The sequence below is a fragment of the Staurois parvus genome, unplaced genomic scaffold (genome assembly GCF_062004578.1).
Source record: "Staurois parvus isolate SC_StPar_1 unplaced genomic scaffold, SC_StPar_1.0 ptg000311l, whole genome shotgun sequence".
In the NCBI taxonomy this organism is placed as follows: Eukaryota; Metazoa; Chordata; class Amphibia; order Anura; family Ranidae; genus Staurois; species Staurois parvus.
The window spans coordinates 1029270-1053424 of record NW_028318107.1 but is presented as its reverse complement, the minus strand read 5'-3'; the positions used below and the strand labels follow the sequence as shown (position 1 = coordinate 1053424).

At 47.1% G+C, this 24155-nt stretch overlaps 1 pseudogene across 1 annotated transcript; it reads right to left on the bottom strand.

The window, feature by feature from the left end:
* Positions 1–226: 226 nt before the first annotated feature.
* On the bottom strand, positions 227–24155 carry LOC149457613 (uncharacterized; annotated as a pseudogene). Its single transcript, XR_016313599.1, has 4 exons — positions 23693–24155; positions 19075–19198; positions 14755–14828; positions 227–2123 (listed from the first exon to the last, which is right to left on the bottom strand). The product of XR_016313599.1 is annotated as an uncharacterized LOC149457613 (transcript).

Genomic DNA, 24155 nt, shown 5'->3' with positions numbered 1-24155 from the left:
CAATATTCTCCTGGTAATCTATGAGGCCCTACCTCTTCCATTATCGTTCACAAATAGTCTAAACACTAACGATAAGGTAATAAATTATTGTAATATTGCTTTATTGTATTGAATTATTATATGAATCTGATTTGTGTTCCTTCTTTATATCGCTTGTATGGTCTACTCACCTGTATGACTTAAAAAACCCAATAAATCTTCTTTAAAAAAAAAATAATTGACTAGATACAAAGTATACTTTTTATTCCATTTTTTGTTCAGATTAAAACACTAGTTATGACTGGTACAAAAATATTGGAAAATAATTACAAATCACATAAAGGATTTTTTTTTGTTCAACAAAAATCAATGAAAACAAAAATTAATACAGATTTAAAAAAACGTTTAAAAGTGAATGGTTAGAAAAATAGAAACAAAAATAAACAACATAAAAATATTGACTAAGGGGAGAAGGTGAAGAAGAAAATAATTAGGGCAGATTTAGGTAAACTAAGGAACTATTAAAGGGTTAAATAGGAACAAAATACTTTTTTTTAAATTTTCAGGGTGGTTTAGCTGACATCATATGCAGATGGAGCTCATTCCTTTGTTCTGCAGATGAATGAAAGAGTAAATGCAAAAGTAATGATGTTACATCTGCACAGTATTTATAAACACTGTGTATGATGGTCTATTTTTTTTACCAGGAAGTTTGAGGTGGTTGTGGCTTCCTCGTGCGGAGCGATGCGTCTCAGCCAATGGTCCCCTTTTCTGGCAAGTCTTCCAGTGCTCTGTCAAGGCAGGTATTAGAGCTCAAAAACAATCCTTCCCTGCTATCCCAAACCACGAGTCGGAACTTCGTGTAGGGTGAAATGAATCAATCTTTATTAAACACAGCTCAGTATACACAGCTTCACCCCCACCAGACAGCCTGGCTCCGGGTTTTCCCCACCCACAACAAAATCCTACAACCAACAATACAGTATGAACTCTATAGAAATGAAAGACTACAAGGTCACATTTCCCTAAACAAAGTGTAGAATGTCTGTCTAGATAACAGCTGCTAAGCATATACAGCTTTACCAAGGAGAGAAAACTGAAACAGAAAGGGCAAAATGTTATCACAAAGGGACGGTTCGTCACAGTGGTCGTTTTTGTTACCAGGCCACAAGGCCCAGCCAATGCACCTATGTACGCTACTTTTTCTCACCACCTTTGTCACCTTTCTCTTATTTTCTTGTTGCCTTTTTCACTCAGGATGGAGAGTGGGGCTCTTTGGGCCTACCCTGAAGTCTATGTGTGGACATTGGGTTCCTTCCCTTCAACAGAGCCTCATCTAGTAATTGGTGGTCAGCCGTGGCTGACCATGAGGAGAGGGGTCCACCAGGCCTTTTGGCTAGGTGGACCGAAGTGTGTCTTACCCTTACCTGGGGGGTCACGGAGGGGTCCTATTTCTTCAGGAGGTAGACCAGAGACACACCCTAAGTGCTTTTTTTGTGTGTGTATTCACATGCACTTTGTTGGTTCACTGTTTAGTTTTTGCTCATTCCACCTTGGACATTAAAAATTAAAAATACTTTAAAGCTATTAAATACTGGAATGGTTGGCATTGTCCAACTTTCCCATGACTTCCTAGAAAAACCACGTTCTCCTTTTTCTGCGTTTTGAGTTTGAATGTTTGGAGGATCTCTGCTCTTGTAATCTCTGTGCCCCAAACTCTTCCTCCAGTTTCCTCATTTCCTCTTGAAACTTTCTTTCATTTTCCTGAAACTTTTCCTCATATTGTTCTCTCTGGTGTCTCAACTCATCCTCCAGCTTGTTTTGTTCCTTGAGAGACTCAATCTCTGACCGCTGGAACTGAATTTTCAGTTCGTTGTGGTGAATGTATCGAAGAACAAATGTCTTCCGCTCTGTCATCTCCTCCTCGGGGTTCCGCGGCTGGCCCACCTGGAACTCTACATCTTTAATAACGTCATAGAGTAACCTCAGGACTTCCTGGTGTTTTGAGGCTGACTTTCTGTGGTCATCGAGGGTATAATTTTCCAGGGCAAATATCCTCTCCACCCCCAGTTTTCGGAATTTCCTGGTCACATCTGTAGTCTTTTCACTGGATTTATGGGTAAGAACAACGATTGGGTACACCCCTGAAGTAAACAGGAACTGGTCATTTGCATATCTCATACGGTTATTATTTATTTCAAGAATATTACTAAAATTAATTTTGTAGGAGGTTGGTAACAAATTATCTTCCCTGGGTGTCAAATACTCTAGATGCACCTCATTACTTATTCTTTTATATAAAACATTTTTCAGCTTCTGGATAATCCTACTATATTATGAGCTGTAGGGATAACTCTTTCTAGCAGGAGTTCCCTAAGAACATGAAAGGTATTTTGTGGGTTCCTCAGGGGTAAAAAAGTTGAGACAGGCTGTGTTTACAGTTATATCTATAATAAAATAAAAATATAAAATAAAAATACTGGTATACTATTATTATAATTAGAGATGAGCGAATCGAACTTGGCAAAGTGGAATTCGTTTCGAAGATTAGGAAAAATTCGATTCGCGCCGAATCCGAAAATTAGCAGACTTCGGATGCGCGAATCAAAATTTTCCAAAAATGGCGGCGACATGTGTGGCGATGGAGCGGGGATCTCTGGGAAGGCGCGCAGACAAGGCGCACTGACCCATAATGCATTCATTCATGACATGTGATCGCATTAGCCAATCAGCAGCCAGCCAGCCAGCACTGTGTAATGGTCGAGCTATAAATTGCGGCCATCTTAGAATTCTCCATTAGCCTCCGGTCATTCAAGAGAGACAGACCTCTCTGTATTAGGGACAGAGTTAGGGCCAAAGAGACTTTAGGGCCACAGAATCGTTACTTAGGGACACAGAATCGTTACTTAGGGACACAGAATTGTTACTCAGGGACACAGAATTGTTACTCAGGGACACAGAACTGTTACTCAGGGACACAGAATTGATACTGAGGGACACAGAATTGTTACTGAGGGACACAGAATTGTTACTGAGGGACACAGAACTGTTACTCAGGGACACAGAACTGTTACTCAGGGACACAGAACTGTTACTCAGGGACACAGAATTGTTACTCAGGGACAGACACAGAATTGTTACTGAGGGACACAGAATTGTTACTGAGGGACACAGAATTGTTACTGAGGGACACAGAATTGTTACTCAGGGACACAGAATTGTTACTCAGGGACACAGAATTGTTACTCAGGGACACATAACTGTTACTCAGGGACACAGAATTGTTACTCAGGGACAGACACAGAATTGTTACTGAGGGACACAGAATTGTTACTGAGGGACACAGAATTGTTACTGAGGGACACAGAATTGTTACTGAGGGACACAGAACTGTTACTCAGGGACACAGAACTGTTACTCAGGGACACAGAACTGTTACTCAGGGACACAGAATTGTTACTCAGGGACAGACACAGAATTGTTACTGAGGGACACAGAATTGTTACTGAGGGACACAGAATTGTTACTCAGGGACAGACACAGAATTGTTACTGAGGGACACAGAATTGTTACTGAGGGACACAGAATTGTTACTGAGGGACACAGAATTGTTACTCAGGGACACAGAATTGTTACTCAGGGACACAGAATTGTTACTCAGGGACACATAACTGTTACTCAGGGACACAGAATTGTTACTCAGGGACACAGAACTGTTACTCAGGGACACAGAATTGTTACTCAGGGACAGACACAGAATTGTTACTGAGGGACACAGAATTGTTACTGAGGGACACAGAATTGTTACTCAGGGACACAGAACTGTTACTCAGGGACACAGAATTGTTACTCAGGGACAGACACAGAATTGTTACTGAGGGACACAGAATCGTTACTGAGGGACACAGAATTGTTACTGAGGGACACAGAATTGTTACTGAGGGACACAGAATTGTTACTCAGGGACACAGAACTGTTACTCAGGGACACAGAATTGTTACTCAGGGACACAGAACTGTTACTCAGGGACACAGAATTGTTACTCAGGGACAGACACAGAATTGTTACTGAGGGACACAGAATTGTTACTGAGGGACACATAATTGTTACTCAGGGACACAGAATTGTTACTCAGGGACACAGAATTGTTACTCAGGGACACAGAACTGTTACTCAGGGACACAGAACTGTTACTCAGGGACACAGAATTGTTACTCAGGGACACAGAATTGTTACTGAGGGACACAGAATTGTTACTCAGGGACAGACACAGAATTGTTACTGAGGGACACAGAATTGTTACTCAGGGACACAGAATTGTTACTCAGGGACACAGAACTGTTACTCAGGGACACAGAATTGTTACTCAGGGGCAGACACAGAATTGTTACTGAGGGACACAGAATTGTTACTGAGGGACACAGAATTGTTACTCAGGGACACAGAATTGTTACTCAGGGACACAGAATTGTTACTCAGGGACAGACACAGAATTGTTACTCAGGGACACAGAATTGTTACTCAGGGACAGACACAGAATTGCTACTCAGGGACACAGAATTGTTACTCAGGGACAGACACAGAATTGTTACTCAGGGACACAGAATTGTTACTCAGGGACAGACACAGAATTGTTACTCAGGGACACAGAATTGTTACTCAGGGACACAGAATTGTTACTCAGGGACACAGAATTGTTACTCAGGGACAGACACAGAATTGTTACTCAGGGACACAGAATTGTTACTCAGGGACACAGAATTGTTACTGAGGGACACAGAATTGTTACTGAGGGACACAGAATTGTTACTCAGGGACACAGAACTGTTACTCAGGGACACAGAACTGTTACTCAGGGACACAGAATTGTTACTCAGGGACACAGAACTGTTACTCAGGGACACATAATTGTTACTCAGGGACAGACACAGAATTGTTACTGAGGGACACAGAATTGTTACTGAGGGACACAGAATTGTTACTCAGGGACACAGAATTGTTACTCAGGGACACAGAATTGTTACTCAGGGACACAGAACTGTTACTCAGGGACACAGAATTGTTACTGAGGGACACAGAATTGTTACTGAGGGACACAGAATTGTTACTCAGGGACAGACACAGAATTGTTACTGAGGGACACAGAATTGTTACTGAGGGACACAGAATTGTTACTCAGGGACACAGAATTGTTACTCAGGGACACAGAATTGTTACTCAGGGACACAGAACTGTTACTCAGGGACACAGAATTGTTACTCAGGGGCAGACACAGAATTGTTACTGAGGGACACAGAATTGTTACTGAGGGACACAGAATTGTTACTCAGGGACACAGAATTGTTACTCAGGGACACATAATTGTTACTCAGGGACAGACACATAATTGTTACTCAGGGACACAGAATTGTTACTCAGGGACAGACACAGAATTGTTACTCAGGGACACAGAATTGTTACTCAGGGACAGACACAGAATTGTTACTCAGGGACACAGAATTGTTACTCAGGGACACAGAATTGTTACTCAGGGACAGACACAGAATTGTTACTCAGGGACACAGAATTGTTACTCAGGGACACAGAATTGTTACTCAGGGACAGACACAGAATTGTTACTCAGGGACACAGAATTGTTACTCAGGGACACAGAATTGTTACTAAGGGACACAGAATCGTTACTCAGGGACACAGAATCGTTACTCAGGGACACAGAATTGTTACTCAGGGACACAGAATCGTTACTCAGGGACACAGAATTGTTACTCAGGGACACAGAACTGTTACTCAGGGACACAGAATTGTTACTCAGGGACACAGAACTGTTACTCAGGGACACAGAATTGTTACTCAGGGACAGACACAGAAATGTTACTGAGGGACACAGAATTGTTACTGAGGGACACAGAATTGTTATTCAGGGACAGACACAGAATTGTTACTGAGGGACACAGAATTGTTACTCAGGGAGAGACACAGAATTGTTACTCAGGGACACAGAATCGTTGAATTAAAGAGTATATCAGACAACACGCAGAGGAGTGGCAGAGGAGGCAATGTTTCAGGATCGAGCAGACGTGGCAGCAGAGGAAGGGGTCGAGGCAGCACTAGTCGCAGCCAGAGGCCAGTGCTCCCGGTGTCATCCAGCGGTCGTGTCTCCACCGACAACCCTGCCGTCATCGATTGGTTGGCTCGGTCGTCTTCCTCTTCCCAGGTAACCTCTGACACCTACAGCCAACGGTCGGTGGGTACGTCAGACACAACCGTTAGTTGGCATGGCCCGGGAGCAAGCCCACTGAAATCACGTGTCCTCTACCTGCCCCTGTCCTTTGGTGTTCCCTCACCAAGCGAAGGATCGCATGCTGTGGGCTCAGCCCCACTGTACAGTGAGGAAGAGCTAACAGAGGGCGGTCAGGAACGGGGGGGGAGACATCCGCCTCTTCAGTAGCCAGACAAAGAAGTAGTGGCGAGGAGAGTGGCTCGGTAGCCGGTCTAGAGACAGGTCTGTCTCCTGACCCACACGCAGCCGAGGGGGCTAGTAGTGAGGCGGAGACCCTAATTGATGATGATGAGGCTGATCGCACTTGGCAGCCTCGTCGTCATCAGGCTATTGCTTCCGCATCATCAGGAGAAGAGGGTGGCAGCTTGGCAGCGAGCAAAACAGTCGGTGGGTTGCCCAGGAGGCAGCAGGGTCGCAGCAGTGTCAGTGGAGGGAAACGGCCACGGAGTACAGCACCAGCTCCACTGCAGCCTACCACCACGGCCAGTAGTGGTGCCGGTGTGCACGGAGGAAGTAGCAGTCAGCCAGTGAGGAGTAGCGGGGGCAAAGTTTCCTACTCGGCGGTGTGGCAATTTTTCGTCAAGCCGCCCGAGGAAGTAAACGTAGCCGTATGTCGACTATGTGGCCAGAAAGTCAAGCGTGGCCAGGGGGCTCATGTTGGGCCAGGTCCAGAGTGTGTCATGGGTCCCTGTACGGCCTCCCATTGCTGCTGTCTCCATCGCCACACTCTGCCACGTGCCACTTTCAGGTCTCCTCACACTGCTGGTGGGTTCCATTTTGTCATAGGGTGCTGGCAGATTACGGGCCTCCCATTGCTGCTGCCAGGCCTGTAATCTGCCATGGGCCCCTGTACCGCCTCCTCATGCTGCTGCCAGGCCCGTAATCTGTCATGGGTCCCTGTACGGCCTCCCATTGCTGCTGTCTCCATCGCCACACTCTGCCATGTGCCACTTTCAGGTCTCCTCACACTGCTGGTGGGTTCCATTTTGTCATAGGGTGCTGGCAGATTACGGGCCTCCCATTGCTGCTGCCAGGCCCGTAATCTGCCATGGACCCCTGTACCGCCTCCTCATGCTGCTGCCAGGTCCAGAGTGTGTCATGGGTCCCTGTACGGCCTCCCATTGCTGCTGTCTCCATCGCCACACTCTGCCATGTGCAACTTTCTGGTCTCCTCACACTGCTGGTGGGTTCCATTTTGTCATAGGGTGCTGGCAGATTACGGGCCTCCCATTGCTGCTACCAGGCCCGTAATCTGCCATGGGCCCCCGTACCGCCTCCTCATGCTGCTGCCAGGTCCAGAGTGTCTCATGGGTCCCTGTACGGCCTCCCATTGCTGCTGTCTCCATCGCCACACTCTGCCATGTGCCACTTTCAGGTCTCCTCACACTGCTGGTGGGTTCCATTTTGTCATAGGGTGCTGGCAGATTACGGGCCTCCCATTGCTGCTGCCAGGCCCGTAATCTGCCATGGGCCCCCGTACCGCCTCCTCATGCTGCTGCCAGGTCCAGAGTGTCTCATGGGTCCCTGTACGGCCTCCCATTGCTGCTGTCTCCATTGCCACACTCTGCCATGTGCCACTTTCAGGTCTCCTCACACTGCTGGTGGGTTCCATTTTGTCATAGGGTGCTGGCAGATTACGGGCCTCCCATTGCTGCTGCCAGGCCCGTAATCTGCCATGGGCCCCCGTACCGCCTCCTCATGCTGCTGCCAGGTGCAGAGTGTCTCATGGGTCCCTGTACGGCCCCCCATTGCTGCTGTCTCCATCGCCACACTCTGCCATGTGCCACTTTCAGGTCTCCTCACACTGCTGGTGGGTTCCATTTTGTCATAGGGTGCTGGAAGATTACGGGCCTCCCATTGCTGCTGCCAGGCCCGTAATCTGCCATGGGCCCCCGTACCGACTCCTCATGCTGCTGCCAGGCCCGTAATCTGTCATGGGCCCCTGTACCGCCTCCTCATGCTGCTGCCAGGTCCAGAGTGTCTCATGGGTCCCTGTACGGCCTCCCATTGCTGCTGTCTCCATCGCCACACTCTGCCATGTGCCACTTTCAGGTCTCCTCACACTGCTGGTGGGTTCCATTTTGTCATAGGGTGCTGGCAGATTACGGGCCTCCCATTGCTGCTGCCAGGCCCGTAATCTGCCATGGGCCCCTGTACCAACTCCTCATGCTGCTGCCAGGCCCGTAATCTGTCATGGGCCCCTGTACCGCCTCCTCATGCTGCTGCCTGGTCCAGAGTGTGTCATGGGTCCCTGTACGGCCTCCCATTGCTGCTGTCTCCATCGCCACACTCTGCCATGTGCCACTTTCAGGTCTCCTCACACTGCTGGTGGGTTCCATTTTGTCATAGGGTGCTGGCAGATTACGGGCCTCCCATTGCTGCTGCCAGGCCCGTAATCTGTCATAGGCCCCTGTACCACCTCCTCATGCTGCTGCCAGGCCCGTAATCTGTCATGGGTCCCTGTACGGCCTCCCATTGCTGCTGTCTCCATCGCCACACTCTGCCATGTGCCACTTTCAGGTCTCCTCACACTGCTGGTGGATTCCATTTTGTCATAGGGTGCTGGCAGATTACGGGCCTCCCATTGCTGCTGCCAGGCCCGTAATCTGCCATGGACCCCTGTACCGCCTCCTCATGCTGCTGCCAGGTCCAGAGTGTGTCATGGGTCCCTGTACGGCCTCCCATTGCTGCTGTCTCCATCGCCACACTCTGCCATGTGCCACTTTCTGGTCTCCTCACACTGCTGGTGGGTTCCATTTTGTCATAGGGTGCTGGCAGATTACGGGCCTCCCATTGCTGCTACCAGGCCCGTAATCTGCCATGGGCCCCCGTACCGCCTCCTCATGCTGCTGCCAGGTCCAGAGTGTCTCATGGGTCCCTGTACGGCCTCCCATTGCTGCTGTCTCCATCACCACACTCTGCCATGTGCCACTTTCAGGTCTCCTCACACTGCTGGTGGGTTCCATTTTGTCATAGGGTGCTGGCAGATTACGGGCCTCCCATTGCTGCTGCCAGGCCCGTAATCTGCCATGGGCCCCCGTACCGCCTCCTCATGCTGCTGCCAGGTCCAGAGTGTCTCATGGGTCCCTGTACGGCCTCCCATTGCTGCTGTCTCCATTGCCACACTCTGCCATGTGCCACTTTCAGGTCTCCTCACACTGCTGGTGGGTTCCATTTTGTCATAGGGTGCTGGCAGATTACGGGCCTCCCATTGCTGCTGCCAGGCCCGTAATCTGCCATGGGCCCCCGTACCGCCTCCTCATGCTGCTGCCAGGTCCAGAGTGTCTCATGGGTCCCTGTACGGCCTCCCATTGCTGCTGTCTCCATCGCCACACTCTGCCATGTGCCACTTTCAGGTCTCCTCACACTGCTGGTGGGTTCCATTTTGTCATAGGGTGCTGGCAGATTACGGGCCTCCCATTGCTGCTACCAGGCCCGTAATCTGCCATGGGCCCCCGTACCGCCTCCTCATGCTGCTGCCAGGTGCAGAGTGTCTCATGGGTCCCTGTACGGCCCCCCATTGCTGCTGTCTCCATCGCCACACTCTGCCATGTGCCACTTTCAGGTCTCCTCACACTGCTGGTGGGTTCCATTTTGTCATAGGGTGCTGGAAGATTACGGGCCTCCCATTGCTGCTGCCAGGCCCGTAATCTGCCATGGGCCCCCGTACCGACTCCTCATGCTGCTGCCAGGCCCGTAATCTGTCATGGGCCCCTGTACCGCCTCCTCATGCTGCTGCCAGGTCCAGAGTGTCTCATGGGTCCCTGTACGGCCTCCCATTGCTGCTGTCTCCATCGCCACACTCTGCCATGTGCCACTTTCAGGTCTCCTCACACTGCTGGTGGGTTCCATTTTGTCATAGGGTGCTGGCAGATTACGGGCCTCCCATTGCTGCTGCCAGGCCCGTAATCTGCCATGGGCCCCTGTACCAACTCCTCATGCTGCTGCCAGGCCCGTAATCTGTCATGGGCCCCTGTACCGCCTCCTCATGCTGCTGCCTGGTCCAGAGTGTGTCATGGGTCCCTGTACGGCCTCCCATTGCTGCTGTCTCCATCGCCACACTCTGCCATGTGCCACTTTCAGGTCTCCTCACACTGCTGGTGGGTTCCATTTTGTCATAGGGTGCTGGCAGATTACGGGCCTCCCATTGCTGCTGCCAGGCCCGTAATCTGTCATAGGCCCCTGTACCACCTCCTCATGCTGCTGCCAGGCCCGTAATCTGTCATGGGTCCCTGTACGGCCTCCCATTGCTGCTGTCTCCATCGCCACACTCTGCCATGTGCCACTTTCAGGTCTCCTCACACTGCTGGTGGGTTCCATTTTGTCATAGGGTGCTGGCAGATTACGGGCCTCCCATTGCTGCTGCCAGGCCCGTAATCTGCCATGGACCCCTGTACCGCCTCCTCATGCTGCTGCCAGGTCCAGAGTGTGTCATGGGTCCCTGTACGGCCTCCCATTGCTGCTGTCTCCATCGCCACACTCTGCCATGTGCCACTTTCTGGTCTCCTCACACTGCTGGTGGGTTCCATTTTGTCATAGGGTGCTGGCAGATTACGGGCCTCCCATTGCTGCTACCAGGCCCGTAATCTGCCATGGGCCCCCGTACCGCCTCCTCATGCTGCTGCCAGGTCCAGAGTGTCTCATGGGTCCCTGTACGGCCTCCCATTGCTGCTGTCTCCATCACCACACTCTGCCATGTGCCACTTTCAGGTCTCCTCACACTGCTGGTGGGTTCCATTTTGTCATAGGGTGCTGGCAGATTACGGGCCTCCCATTGCTGCTGCCAGGCCCGTAATCTGCCATGGGCCCCCGTACCGCCTCCTCATGCTGCTGCCAGGTCCAGAGTGTCTCATGGGTCCCTGTACGGCCTCCCATTGCTGCTGTCTCCATTGCCACACTCTGCCATGTGCCACTTTCAGGTCTCCTCACACTGCTGGTGGGTTCCATTTTGTCATAGGGTGCTGGCAGATTACGGGCCTCCCATTGCTGCTGCCAGGCCCGTAATCTGCCATGGGCCCCCGTACCGCCTCCTCATGCTGCTGCCAGGTCCAGAGTGTCTCATGGGTCCCTGTACGGCCTCCCATTGCTGCTGTCTCCATCGCCACACTCTGCCATGTGCCACTTTCAGGTCTCCTCACACTGCTGGTGGGTTCCATTTTGTCATAGGGTGCTGGCAGATTACGGGCCTCCCATTGCTGCTACCAGGCCCGTAATCTGCCATGGGCCCCCGTACCGCCTCCTCATGCTGCTGCCAGGTGCAGAGTGTCTCATGGGTCCCTGTACGGCCTCCCATTGCTGCTGTCTCCATCGCCACACTCTGCCATGTGCCACTTTCAGGTCTCCTCACACTGCTGGTGGGTTCCATTTTGTCATAGGGTGCTGGAAGATTACGGGCCTCCCATTGCTGCTGCCAGGCCCGTAATCTGCCATGGGCCCCCGTACCGACTCCTCATGCTGCTGCCAGGCCCGTAATCTGTCATGGGCCCCTGTACCGCCTCCTCATGCTGCTGCCAGGTCCAGAGTGTCTCATGGGTCCCTGTACGGCCTCCCATTGCTGCTGTCTCCATCGCCACACTCTGCCATGTGCCACTTTCAGGTCTCCTCACACTGCTGGTGGGTTCCATTTTAACATAGGGTGCTGTATGGCCTCCCATTGCTGCTGCCTCCACCGCCACACTGTGGCTCCACACTCTGGTTTTGGCCCCGTGACTGGCCAAATGAGTGAAGTGTGCGGTGATTCTAAGATCGACGGCACTCATCTGCATGTCATACTGACTGACAGTATTATTTCTCTTCCCCAGCAGACTCCAAGGGCATTTAAATTAAGGGTACAGTGTTCTGCACTAATATAAAGGCTCTCTGAAGCCTAGAAACACCCTTTTTGTAAGTTAAATTCGCAGCGAATATATTCGCCTCGAATCGAATTTATTCCTCGAATTCGCCGAATCAGCCGAATCGAATTTTTGAATACTTCGCTCATCTCTAATTATATACTATACCAAAATTATTTTTGCAGAGATATCTAGTGAAATAGTTGAGTTCTGAGGCACCCATACTTGGATATAAAGGTTATCTGGGGAGTATCTACAGAATACTTTCAGAATTCTCTCATCAACCTCCTACAAAGTCATTTTAACTGTTTTCTAATTATAAACAAAAGAAAGAAAATAAATGGCATCTTCTTTACCTTATAGACTGGGTCGTGTTGGAGGGTTTGGGTTCCTAACTGGCCAAAATGACCAAGCCCCAAGCCACCTTACTAAAGTATATGTAAAAAAAATACGTCTTGATAACGCCCTGTGGGTGGGGCGAAACGCGTTGACGCACTTCCGGTTGCCTGGTCCGTCGTCTGACGTCATTTCCGGTGAGTGGAGCGCACGCCGAGCGGTGCGTTCCAAGGGGCCATCTTAGTCTAAGGAGAAGAGTCTGTAGCTGAGGTCTGCCATCCTGCTGCACACTAAACTGTGGGGTCCTTATATAATCCTTATATAATCGGTGTACATGAAAAGTGGATCAATTTTGAAGAGAATCGCTGTTGTTTTGAATAAAAAGCGGGCTATATCCCGCAAAAGAATGTGAGTGGTCTGGAGAGATTAATTTAAGGAGAAGTTACTGCGGTATCACGCTATGGTCTTTTCTTCTTCCTGATTTTCCTTTGGGGGATTCGGTGAGAGGAGTAAGCAGAAGAGGTACCTAGACATGAGAGGAAACAGCACTTGGAGGTCTCAGAGAAAGTAAAGGGGGTCCAGGAGCCCTTAACAATCCTGAAAGGCGTGTGACTCACCATTATCTGGTGAGTGCGGTTAATGTTGATTTCTGCACTGGTGGATGGTGAAGGGATCCGTAACACGGAAGAATCAAATGGAAAATATATTATAAATTAATTTGATTAATTTTGTCACGGGACTTTAATTATATATATATATATATATTTTCTGGGATTTTTCTGATTTTTTGTCACTTTGTTTTTTCACTGGACTCATAATTTTATATATATATTTTTGTATCAACATAATTTATATATAATTTATTATATATAATTTTATTAGCACATTTATGTTTTTTTACACTGAGTAATGTAATTGATCATGTGGGTTTGCGCTGGTTTTCATTGTTAAAAGTTACTAAAATATATGACTGATGGGACCTCTAAATGGAGCTACGAGTCCACAAATTTAGTATGACTTAAAGTGGTTCTAAAGCCTTACGTTTTTTCACATTCCTTGATTTCCTTGAATTCTATGGTGAAAAACCTTCTGTGCTGCAGGATTTCCCCCAGCCCACCTATATACTTACCTGAGCTTTATCTTATCCAGCGATGTGTATGAGAGCAGTGGCTCTAGTAGATGTCTCCCTCCTGACTGGGCAGTTTGATAACAGCGGGAGCCATTGGCTGACAAGCGAATGCTGTGATGAGCAAGCGGCGGGCAGGGCTGAACAATGGACAAGGACAGGGCAGCTCGGGAGCAAACCTGAACAAGTGCCTCCATGGAAAGCTGCTTTCCATGGGCGCACCCGCCAAAGAGGAGCCTGGACTGCTAGAGGGGGACCTCAGAGGAAGAGGATCGGGGCTGCTCTGTGCAAAACCATTAGACGGAGTGGGTAAGTATGACATGTTTGTCACTTTAAAGAAGAACTAAAGACAAAACATTTTTTTTTACCCTTTGGATAGAGCAAAAGAGGGTTATAAACCCTGTCAGATTTTTTTCACCATCTGTGTCCTATTGGGGACATTTACCATCACTTTCTGTCCCATAAGTAAACAGGAAGTGAGAGGAAATTTCTGCAAATTAAGAGAATCCCTTTGGCCTCCCCCAGGCCACCAGAACTAGTGTCCCCATCGGGAGACTTCCCCTCTGGGAAGACTTACTTTTCTGGGGGCAGCTCAAAATTTTGGATTTTTTATTTTGCTTTCACTTTCAATGATAATGGTAAACAGGACCAATAGAGAGGGTGAATTTCCCTAACAAGGGAACAGACAGCAATAAAAACCTGACAGAGGGTTCTAATCCATCTCCACTCCATCCAAAACTAAAAACAAAAAGTTTGGCCTTTGGTTGTACCTTAACTAGAACTTCAGTGCAAGCTGCTGTTCACCGGGTCCATCTTGCTGTCTTCATTGAATGCCTATATCTAACCCATTATAATCAGGCATCAGAACTGAGCATAAACATTTTTTATTTAGTGAAGCTGTAAACATCAGGCGATGGAGAGTTCATGAGGAATATTTATTATCACAGAGATTCCATTCCTTGGAGGTATGCCCAAATATTTTTCCCTCCACCCCAGGGGCAGACTGACAACTTATGGGGCCACCCGGGCAATAGGGGATCATGGGGCCCCTGTGTCCTTGCCCAAACTCAAAAAAGCCTATGAAAAAGGTACCAGGGGCATCTCATGGGGCCCCCTACTGACGCAGTGCCCGAGTTTCCAATGGTCAGTCCGCCCCTGCTCCACCACATTTTGTTGAAATCAGTTATTGAATGGTGTATTACCTGTGAGATCTCTGGCTGTGACAATCAGCTCCAACAAATCATTTTCTTCTTCTGCACAAATTCCTTTCTTTGCACTGCACAGAAAGAGTAGTATATAGTATGGTGACCATTAAATGTTGTATGACTGTAAGCATGAATAAAAGTAATACAGCATATCTCCAAGACTTGTATAAATAGATCTTTACATGTATCTGCAACTCATTGCTACATTCTTTACATTCTATGGCTGGAACCCTGGAACCCTGCACACACAGGGGCAGACATTTCCTTTGTGCACAAGGACCTTCTGTAACTCAGGGACCATTGATTCTTATGGAAGAAAAGTGCAGCGCTAAAATATTGATAAATAATTACACCAAATATAGGAAATAAATAAACAGATAGTTCAGACAGTCAGGGGACGGGCAAAGACGTCACTTATGACAAAACGCGTTGGGTGGGGTTTCCGACGATGACAGTATCACGCACATGGATCGCTATTGGATAGGGATAGATGTCATGCTCGCAGCTGGCCACAGGAATGCCGCTTCGGAGAATTTGTATTGCTGGATATGCCTGTTGACATCCCTTTTTATTGTGAGTGTCCCTGTAAGGGAATTCCCCTGAGACGGCTGGTGAATAGACGCGTGCGTGTGCACAGAAATGCACAATCATGCAAATGCATGTGCACACGCACGGTGAAGATTGGCGCCAGATGGACTATTTAAGAGGTGCCTCTGCCTGTGCTGAGTGCTGACTGGCCTTCAGCTGTTCCGTTTCCTGCTTGTTCCTGTGTGATTTCCTTGTTGCTGACCCGGCTTGTTCCCGACCTGACTCTGATTGCTCTCCTGCTTGATACTGGTTCCTGACTTCAGCTCTGCTCTTGACTTTGGCTTGCTTATGATTTGGTACCTCACTGTCCGCCCGTTGAGGACCCTGGCTATTCCTTTGACACTGCTCCCGTCTCCCATCCCAGCTTCCTGCCTTGCTCTGGTGCACACCTGGCGATCTACCATACCAGCTCTGCATATCACTACGGTGCCTGACTTGGAGGTTCAGCAGTCTTCCCAAGTCTCCAACTACAAGAGCTGCGAACAACATCTTCTGGCGCTCTTGTCCCCCTGGTCCCTAGACACCCTCTGTTCCACTTCCAGTGGGGTCAGGGCTAGTGACACAAGTGAGGCCGACCTCGTCATTTCAGTCTCCAATCAGGTACGTGACAGTCTCTTTCACTTTTAATGAAATTTATTACGTGGTTTTACACTATGGAGGTGTTCTATATTCCACCTCAGAGCAATCTTTGGCGGCAATGTTTCTTCCCGAGTGTCAGTTGGAGGAGATATCATCCCGGATACGACTGTTTGTTCATGCAGGGGTCATTGCATTCTGCTAACAAGCCACAGTTGTGTTTCTTCTCGGATTGTGGGCTCTCCTTCAGCACCTTCTCACCTTCTCCTCTGTACTTTTTGTGGCGTTGTCTCGCTAAGAAGATTATATTAACACACAAGCACTATATTGAACTTTTAATATTGGTTTTTGAATGTTTTTTGTGATTCGTCTACATTATTTATTTCATTATTTCGTATAGTCATGTATTAATATTTTTCTTTAACATGCATCTTTTTCAGTTTTATGAATCTGGACTCATTCTGCTGGCAGCTTTTTATGTTTTTTCTTTCCCTAGCGCAGTGTTTGCTCTTTTTTTGTTTGGTATATTCCATTGATGCTTGATGTGGGCCAGATGGGTACTAAGACCTCCCTCCATTGTCACATATTCTTGGACATAAATCAACACATTCTAAACACATGTTTTTGCTTGGTCAGTAGTTCAATGGGGGCTTCCAAAAATTGTTCTTGCAGACCATTCCATGGCAACTCTATTCCTAGCTGTTCACAAGCATAGTATTGCAAACATCCTATCTTCCTGGATGGTGAACCTTCTGAAGGTAGAAAGTCTAAGTGGAGTTCTAAAAATGTAATTACCAGCCGTGACCTGCTAATGAAATCAAATAAACACTTCAACATGCACAAACATCAAAAATATTACTAATTCCACCCTAATCTGAGCTCCATTTCATTGCATGGAGTAATACCAGTGGAACCAGAATTTTACAGGCCATCTAACAAGGTAAGTAAAGAATGCACATTATGGAGCTGGTCCTGTGGGCTAGGGCATTGACCCTTCCTGGAGAACTTGCTGGCAATTTCATATATATATATTTATAGTGTAGTGCTACTCCCGTAGGAGCTGAAGGAATTCCATCCAGGTCTTCCCCAAAAGCTTTGCCCCACAGCCAGGCACATAGGCTCATTCACACGTTTCTTCAATGACCAATCTAGGGGTGTTGGTTTTATTGTTTTTAATTTTGAAGAACTTGGATAAGGATGAGGGAATAGGTGGGATACTCCAAAAACAAGAACTATGTACAGTTGAGGACTTTAGATATTTTTTCGGATAAGCTATGATGAAGTCCGTGCTTGAAATAAACAGTAGACTTCAGTTTTAAGGCAGCAGTAGTAGTAGTAATAGCAAACTAAAGCAAAGTCCCTAGAAATAAGAGATTAAATGGACAAAGCTCTTTGGAACACCAGCCACTGTCCCCTTTGCTAGACCTGTACCTGACTCCCTAGCATCAGAGGGGTCCTAGTAGCACAAAGTCTTTAAGATCCTTTAGAGGTGTCTGTACTCACAAGGTCCAAGAGCAGATGGACACCTTCCTCTTCCTTCCTCTGTGATACCAGACAAGATCTTCAGTAGATGGCCCTTCAGTCAGCTTTAGCAGTACTCATGTCTCAACATTTAGGCTCTGAGGTTGTCCACCTGAGGCCTATGGCAGTAGATAAAGCAACATTGCCTGGGAAGGCAGCATTCACCCTCCAGGCTGGACCAATCCTATACCTGAATGACCCAGAGCTCAGTGTGCTCACTGAATATATACAGTTACCCAGCATGCCATCAAAAACTGGCTCTCTGGGATAGGCCAGAGCTGCATCCATATTCTTGATGCCATCTGATTAGCTCCACACCTATTATTATTATTATTATTATAATACAGTATTTATAAAGCGCCAATAGTTGGCTCAGCGCTGTACATTACAAAGGGGGACAGAACATGTGACAGAACAATACCAATACAATGCAAAACATGAGGGGATCGAGGGCCCTGCTCTTTCGAGCTTACAATCTAGGAGGGAGGGGATAGTGGTACAGGAGGAGATAGCTGTGGGGGATGGAGTGGTAGGAAGAGTGGAGGAGGTCGGCAAGTTAGCAGGGGGTGGGGTAGGCTTCCCTGAAGAGATGGGTTTTCAGGGTGCGCCTAAAGGAGAGTAGAGTAGGTGATAATCTGATGGGTTGGGGCAGGGAGTTCCAGAGGATGGGTGACACCCTGGAGAAGTCCTGTAGGCGGGCATGGGAGGAGGAGACCAGGGAACTAGAGAGAAGGAGGTCTTGTGAGGAGCGGAGTGTGCGTGTTGGGTGGTACTTGGATATTAGGTCGGTGATGTAGTTTGGGGCAGTATGGTGGACAGCTTTGTACGTCAGCGTTAGGATTTTGAATTTGATCCGTTGCGCAATCGGAAGCCAGTGGAGGGATTGGCAGAGGGGGGTGGAGGACACTGAATGGAGTCCAGTGGAGGGATTGGCAGAGGGGGGTGGCGGAAACGGAGCGGTTGGAAAGGTGAATGAGTCTGGCAGCCGTATTCAGGATGGACTGAAGCGGGGATAGCCAGCGGCGAGGCAGGCCAGTGAGGAGGGAGTTGCAGTAGTCGAGTCGTGATATGATGAGGGAGTGGATGAGCTGTTTAGTGGTTTCTGGGGTTAGGAACGTGCGGATTTTGGCGATGTTGCGGAGGTGGAGTCGCACGGGTTTGTTAAAGATTGGACTTGGGGCTGGAAGGATAGGTTGGAGTCCAGAATGACACCAAGTACTCCAATTACACCAATTATCCAGAAACCTTTCAAGCTTTCTGCATGCAGAGGGAGTTATCAACCTGGCTGTAGCTGATCACACTGAGCAGACCTAACTAGCAGAACACTGCAACACTAATTACAGTGTGCAAGTTGCGCATTTACCTAACAACAATTACAACCACACTGACTACAGCATGAAAACTAAATTTACCTATCAAGAAAACACAACTGACTTTATGTATCTATCTAGGAAGGTGCTATAATAGAAAGAAAAAATACTATATGAAAGCATTTAAAATATATGATTTTTACCTGCAAAAGTTATGGCAGGGTTCTTTAAGTTTTATGTTTTTTGTCAGCCTAGAATAGAAGTTATTGAAAGCAGAAATCACCCTTGACCTGATTGGTCCTTACCACTTTATATGCCTTACCTGTATATGAATATTGGAACTATAAAATCGGACACTTTCACTGAATTGTCAGCTTCCACAATTCTGTTTGCAAGTCCGAAGCCTTCATTCCACTCCACTGGGGTGTCCAGAGGAAGTAGATTCCCTACAAGGAGACACGTCATGTACAGGATTACTGCCAAAAATCAGAGTTCATTTCTGCATAGTTCACAAACTAGATGATAATATTGTATGTTTATTTGACGTTACTATTCCTCCAGAACCTTCTATGGCACTTTTAAGCTTTAGACCGGCAAGTCTATCACATCGCCAATTTAAACTTTTATTATGGATCATTTCAGCCACCAAATAAAACATTGCCAAATAGATCAAGCCATGATCCACACCAAAATGGAAGCTATCAGCCAAGATACAATTCCTAAATATGAGAAATGAAGGTGTCCTTGGGTGATGCATTACCTACCCCCTAATTTTGACAAATCATTGCTGCCTTGATAGTCTTTCTCTGAAGACACACATCCAATATATGCCTCACGTGCTTGTAGTCACATCATCCCCCGGGGATCCCTACCTTCTCTACTTTTTTCTTGACCCTTATGTTTCTTTCCTTTCTCTCCTGTTATCTGCTCCTCTCTATTGCTCCTCTCTCTCCTTTCTCCTTATTTTTTTTTTCTTTCCTTTTGGCTCAGGTTGCAGTAATTGCACCTATTCTATTCAGATTCTCAGCATTATGCCCCTATGCCCTCACAAGCCCATTCGGTTAGTCTTCCAGTCTTCCCACTATACCCGGGTTTACCATTATCTGCACTAGCTGATTACTAACTCTTCAGTTACACTTTTGTTGATGGTATTATGTTATGATCTTGCTCTACTATCATCGGGTAAAGTCACAGCTGACGTATGTATGTTGGCATCATCTTATGTATGCTTTTATTTTGTTGTGTTTTTGTGCTCTCTTCGCCTTTCCCTTATTTCTTTTTTGTGCTGTACTGTATTATACTCTGTATGTGTTTTACTAGCCCCCGGCACATACTCTATGGATATCCACACTACTAGAGTCTTCCATGATTAATGAAGCATCCTGTACTGGGCAGCAGATGGGAGGGCCCGGCAGCGATAGCCGTACCCTATACTGCCCCCCTGCGGATCTCAGAAGTATTGCAGCAACTCTGCATTCCCCTGCTGATGCTGTTGGAAGGCTGCTGGACTCTATAGGTCTGGGTGAGCTGTGGTTTGGACCCCACAGTGCATAGCTTGTTTACATGTTCTCTACAGTATACATCAGTCTGGGAGAATCATTGCATCACTATTGCTGCACACTATGCATTATCCTGCTGTGTAGGGGATATATACAGTCTCCGGCCACTTTATTAGGTCCACCTTGCTAGTACCGGGTTGGACCCCCTTTTGCCTTCATTCTTCGTGGCATAGATTCAACAAGGTGTTGGAAAAATTGCTCAGAGATTTTAGTCCATGAGTTACTGTTGCCTTTCTATCATCTGGAACCAGTCTGCCCATTCTCCTCTGACTTCTGACATCAACAAGGCATTTTCCTCCACACAACTGCCGCTCACTGGAGATTTTCTATTTTTGAGACCATTCTCTGTAAATCCTAGAGTTGGCTGTGTGTGAAAATCCCAGTAGATCAGTTTTTTAAATAGTCAGTCAAGCCCGTCTGACACCAACAACCATGTCACGTTCAAAGTCACTTAAATCTCCTTTCTTCCTCATTCTGATGCTTGGTTTGAACTTCAGCAAGTCGTCTTCACCACATCTAGATGTCTAAATGCACTGAGTTGCTTTCATGTTATTGACCGATTAGCAATGTGTGTTACCAAGCAAGTGAACAGGTGGACTTAATAAAGTGACCGTTGAGTGTAGTTTTGCACTATCCTCCATCATTCTGGACTAGTTTATTTGCTACATTTGACTGGATGGGGTGAATCAGCCACCAGGCTGCAATGAGTCTTTGTTCTACTGGCCTGTTATAGATTAGTTGGGTATTCGGTTACCCCTTGGTCGGGTAATAGGTCACCCCTTGACTGAGATTTGTGTGGATGCTGCCTGCCACGGGAGCATCATCTGTTCTCTTGTCACTCCATTTGTTTGTTGGACTTCCACCTTTACTTTACCCCAACAGCCAGGCTGCCCCCACCCGGCAAGACATTTCTAGTCTATTAGATTCAGTGGGCAGTGTGAGGCATGTGTATGTGTGGGCGTGTGTATGTGTGTATGTGTGGGCGTGTGTATGTGTGGGTGTGTGTATGTGTGGGCGTGTGTATGTGTAGTCGTGTGTATGTGTAGTCGTGTGTATGTGTGGGCGAGTGTATGTGTGGGCGTGTGTATGTGTGGGCGTGTGTATGTGTAGTCGTGTGTATGTGTGGGCGTGTGTATGTGTAGTCGTGTGTATGTGTGAGGCATGTGTATGTGTGGGCGTGTGTATGTGTGGGCGTGTGTATGTGTAGTCGTGTGTATGTGTGAGGCATGTGTATGTGTGGGCGTGTGTATGTGTGGGCATGTGTATGTGTGGGCATGTGTATGTGTGGGCGTGTGTATGTGTAGTCGTGTGTATGTGTGGGCGTGTGTATGTGTAGTCGTGTGTATGTGTGGGCGTGTGTATGTGTAGTCGTGTGTATGTGTGGGCGTGTGTATGTGTAGTCATGTGTATGTGTGGGTGTGTGTATGTGTGGGCGTGTGTATGTGTAGTCGTGTGTATGTGTGGGCGTGTGTATGTGTAGTCGTGTGTATGTGTGGGCGTGTGTATGTGTGGGCGTGTGTATGTGTGGGCATGTGTATGTGTGGGCGTGTGTATGTGTAGTCGTGTGTATGTGTGGGCCTGTGTATGTGTGGGCGTGTGTATGTGTGGGCGTGTGTATGTGTAGTCATGTGTATGTGTGGGCGTGTGTATGTGTGGGCGTGTGTATGTGTGGGCTGGTTGAGCAGCTGCAGTGGTGATGAGACAACGTTGTCTTTTTTATTTTACTGTGGTTGTGGTCAGTGGGGTTGACAAGAAGATAACATTGTACGGGTAGTCAAAGGAAGGTCAAAATTATCCTTTAGGCACTCTCCCCAAGGCTTACATTCACTTGTCTTCACTTCTTCAAGTTCTTTGTTGTCCAAATCACTGGGAGCCAGGGGCGGACTGACAACTCATGGGGCCCCCGGGCAATAGGGGATCATGGGGCCCCTGTGTCCTTGCCCAAGCTCAAAAAAGCCTATGAAAAAAGGTACCAGGGGCATCTCATGGGGCCCCCTATTGACCCAGGGCCCTCGGGCAGTGCCTGAGTTTCCAAATGGTCAGTCTGCCCCTGCTGGGAGCCACATATCTGTCACTCCAGAAGTGTCTCGGCCAAGTTTTACAGCAGAAGGACACCTCAATCCCAATTTGTTCTTATGGAAAGGGCATCCATCTTTGAGATGAAAGTTTAAGGGCCTTTTCCTTAGAAATGAATGGATACCTCAATTCTCATGGATGGAAGGCGATGGGCTCAGCTGGGAGACTTTTGAAGGGTGGCTATTTGGTAAATGTAAGGCGTAAGAGGATAATGAGGGAACATTTAAAGGATAACTTTACAAAAAGTACAATTGAAGATATGAACACACAACCAAATGACAGAGGGAATGCTAGCAGGAGGAGCTTTTGGGGATTAAGCTGAAAAACAAAACTTTTATTTCTTTGCTTTGGACTATTATGTACCATTCTCTGCTTTTCCATGTCCATATTGCATAGATAAGAGGAGGCTTTACTAATGCGTGTATACTATCAAGTGCTGCTTTGGATTTTTCCACTCACCCACCCGTTCTGCCCCACTTTCATGTATCGTTGATGTGTTGTATCGAACTACATCATGTTACTATTGTTCTGTAGTACACTGACATCTAGTAGAAATTTGTGGCCACTAATTGTTTACTGTGTGATTTTGGTTACTCTCTCTGTCCTCTCCTCATGTATTAGGAAAGCGATTCTCTTCTTACATTACAAAACACTGGAAATCCTCTGTACTGCAATTAGCTGAAGTAAAATTGAGTCTGATTCAACTTTTTTGAATAATTGAAAAATTAAGCTGCCCATGGATGGTCCCAAGTCAGCAGCAGACAATACTGTCCGGACGAACTTGGTCAAAGAAGGTATGTTAATGCATAAAATGAAAACAGAACTATGCCCAGAATAAAGTGAAAAAATAGCCTACAAGGAGTGTGAGATTCCCCTACAATGGGCACTGCAGGTGTGCTTATCTAAAACTCAAGTAACAAGAACTAACCACTGAAGTTCCCAGAAGATGGAAGAAAATGTTAGTTTTGCTCGCTATTATCCATTAACCAATGAAATATTTGTTTTGGGTATACAGATTTTTAGGACTGTAAGACACAAAAAATAATTTTGTAGATTGTTAATCTGGGGAGTATCCTATTGCTTAGGGGTTTGGAATATATTTCAGAAGAGTTTTTTTTTCTTTTGGACCAACTGTGAGTTTATGGTTTGTGGATGCAGACTATTATTTTTTTTACTTCTTCCATTGGTTAAACTCAATGGACATTTGTCTTTTTTCAACCAAACTATGTAACTATGAAAGTTAACCTAAATACATAACATTTTTGTAGCACATTTCCCATACATCTGTTTTTTTTTGTAACTTACCAAGCTGAGCAAAAATTTCCCCAGTCTCGTAACTTCCCATTTTGGAGAATCCACGATTGTCAACAAGAGTGATGATCTGCGTAAGCGGATAGGTAATTCTCACCATTGTGTGCCCTTCATCATCATCAGAAGCCTTGGCGATGTTGCTGTACCCTCTGTCATCCCAGACATACTTGCAGGTATTGATGAAGGAGGATTTTCCATGACCCAGAAAGCCAAAAAGTTGCATAATGACTCGCCGGAATCCTTGGCTTCCTCGCTTACATTTCTGAAAAGAGAAACTTCCAATGAGGTCTCTGAGCTCAGCATTGTTCATGGTTGTGTCTCTGTCTTTGTAGAGTTTGTGACAGATGTGGCTCTACTGAAACGGAGTGAAATTTTGTTAACACCAGGAATAGTTCAGCAATCCAACATTTATTAGCTGGAGTATTAAAATAATGTTCAAAGCTTGCAATGAGGGAAA